This window comes from Heptranchias perlo, unplaced genomic scaffold (genome assembly GCF_035084215.1).
Source record: "Heptranchias perlo isolate sHepPer1 unplaced genomic scaffold, sHepPer1.hap1 HAP1_SCAFFOLD_254, whole genome shotgun sequence".
NCBI classification, from domain to species: domain Eukaryota; kingdom Metazoa; phylum Chordata; class Chondrichthyes; order Hexanchiformes; family Hexanchidae; genus Heptranchias; species Heptranchias perlo.
The window spans coordinates 330,371-333,428 of NW_027139266.1; positions in this window are offsets into that span (position 1 = coordinate 330,371).

Below are 3,058 nucleotides of genomic sequence, written 5' to 3' on the forward strand. Positions count from 1 at the left end.
GAGCTCCATCTCCTTAACAGCACAAGCTGATCACAGCATCGTTTCCTTCAAATTGAATTCCACTGTGAAAAAATGAACAATTTCAAAGTTAAGCAACGTGTGCAAGATTGGAAGGAGAGTGTGAGAGGAGATAATTGGCTTGGATCAGTGATCTCTTGAGCATTAAGACAATCATTATCTGAAAGAAGCACGGAGATGAGATTTCTGTCTATATTTATCAGTGTAGAAAATAAGCAGGGAGTTGAGATCCTTTTGTCTATTCATCCTGCTATCGACAAAATCCTTCGCCTCTCAATGCCCAGCATCTTTCTTTCCAACTCCTTGCTCTGCAGGGAAGTCTTGGTTTCATTAATTCTCCATGTTCGCAGCAAACATCTAATTCACCTGGCAGATCTGGCCATGGCTTCTAGTCATAAGTCATCCCATCGTGTTGACACCATGTTTGCAACTCAAGATAAGCTGTTTTATGTTCATGGAATTCATTCGAGTCAGGTTTCTAGATCAATATGTCGAGGAATCTACAAGGGAACAGGCTATTTTAGATCTAGTATTGTGTAATGAAACAGGGTTAATTGGTAATCTGAGAGTAGATGATCCTGTGGGGAAGAATGATCATAATATGGTCGAATTTGATATTGAGTTTGAGAGTGCTGTGGTTAAGTCCGAAACTAGGGTCTCAAATTTAAACAAAACCAATTACGTAGTTATGAGGGGTGAGTTGGCTAAGATAGTTTGGGACATTAGATTAAAAATATGATACTCGATAAGCAATGGCGAACATTTAAAGAAATAATTTAGAATTCCTCAACAAAATTACATTCTCTTGAGGATTAAAAGCTCCACCGTAAAAGTGGTCCAACCTTGGTTAACTGGAGAGATTAATGATAGTATTCGGTTAAAAGAGGCTTACAATGTTGCCAAAAAGAATAGTAAGCCTGAGGATTAGGAGAGTTTGAGAAATCAGCAAAGGATGACCAAGAAATTGCTAAAATGGGAGAAAATAGAAGCAGCAAGAAATATAAAAATGGATTGTAAGAGCTTCAACAAGTGAGTATAAAGGAAGAGATTAGCGAAAGTAAACATGGGTCCATTGGAGACAGAGACAGGAGAATTTATAATGGAGAATAAGGAAATGGCAGAGACGTTTAACAAGTATTTTGTATCTGTCTTCACAGTAGAGGACACAAAAATCATACCAGAAGGATTGGGGAACCAAGGTTCCAATGAGAGTGAGGAACCTAAAGCAATTAAGATTAGTAAAGAAAAAGTACTGGAGGAATTAATGGGACTAAAAGCTGACAAATTCATTGGCCCTGATGGCCTACATCCTAGGGTTTAAAAAGAGGTGGCTGCAGAGACAGTGGATGCATTGGTTTTATCTTCCAGAGTTCCCATGATTCTAGAAAGGTCCCCATGGATTGGAAGGTACCAAATGTAACCCTGCTATTCAAGAAAGGAGGGAGAGAGAAAACAGGGAACTACAGGCCATTTAGCCTGACAATAGTAGGAGGGAAATTGCGAGAATCTATTACTAGGGAGGTGATAACAGGGCACTTAGAAAATCATAATATGATTAGGCACATGCAACACGGTTTTATGAAAGAGAAATCGTGTTTGACAACTCTATTAGAGGTTTTGAGGGTTTAGATAGCAGGGTAGATAAGGGAGAACCAGTGGATATAGAATATTTGGATTTTCCAAAGGCATTCGATAAGGTGCCACACAAAAGTTTGTTAAACAAGATTAGGGCTCATGGGATTCTGGGTAATATATTAGCATGGATTGGGGATTTGATGACGTACAGAAAACAGGAAGTCGGAATAAACAGGTCATTTTGGGGTTGGCAGGTTGTAACTAGTGGGGTGCCGTGAAGATCAGTGCTTGGGACTCAGATATTTACAATCTATATTAATGACTTAGATGAGGGGACCGAATGTAACGTATCCAGGTTTGCTGATGATACAAAACTAAGTGGGAAAGTAAGCTGTGAGGAGGACGCAAAGAGGATGCAAAGTGATACAGACAGGTTAAGTGAGTGGGCGAGAAGTTGGCAAATGAAGTATAAAGTGGGGAAATGTGAGGTTATTCACTTTGGTAGGAAGAATAGAAAAGCAGAATATCTTTTAAACGGTGAGAGACTACGAAGTGTTGGTATTCAGAGGGATTTGTGTGTCCTTGTACACGGATCACAGAAAGTTAACATGCAGGTGCAGCAAGCAATTAGGAAAGCAAATGGTGTGTTGGCCTTTATTGCGAGGTGGTTGGAGAACAAGGATAAGGAAGTCTTGCTGTAATTATATAGGGCTTTGGTGAGACCACATCTGGAGTACTGTGTACAGTTTTGATCTCCTTACCTGGGAACGATACACTTGCCTTAGAGTGGGTGCAACAAAGGTTCACTAGATTGATTCCTGGGATAAGAGGGTTCTCCGGTGAGGAGAGATTGAGTAGAATGGATCGATATTCACTGCAGTTCACAATAATGAGGTGATCTCATTGAAACATATCAAATTTTTAGCGGGCTTGACAGGGTAGATGCTGGGATGCTGTTTCCCCTAGCTGGAGAGTCCAGAACTAATGGTTATAATCTCAAGATAAGGGACCAGCCATTTAGGACAGAGATGAGGAATAATTTCTTCACTGAGAGGGTTGTGAACCATTGGAATTCTCTACCCCAGAGGGCAGTGGATGCTGAGCCATTGAATACATTCAAAACTGAGATAGATAGATTTTTGGACACTCAGGAACTCAAGGGATATGGGGGTAGGTCGGGAAAGTGGAGTTGAGGTGGAAAAGGCCTCTCGACCTTTCGGCCGATCAACAATTGAAAGCTGAATAATTTCACCCGTTACACCGTGACACCAGGCAGCAGATTTGCCTCCCGAATTTTCCCGACACGACACTTCAAACCGATGAATCCCTGCTTCACGGAAAGAAGAATTGTGTTTTTGGTTCTTCAGATTTAAAGATGTCGTGCCGGCCGCTTTACCATTTCAGCTCTCGCCAATCGCCCCCTCTCCCTCCTATAAACAAATAAACTCTCGCCTGCTATTGCAAG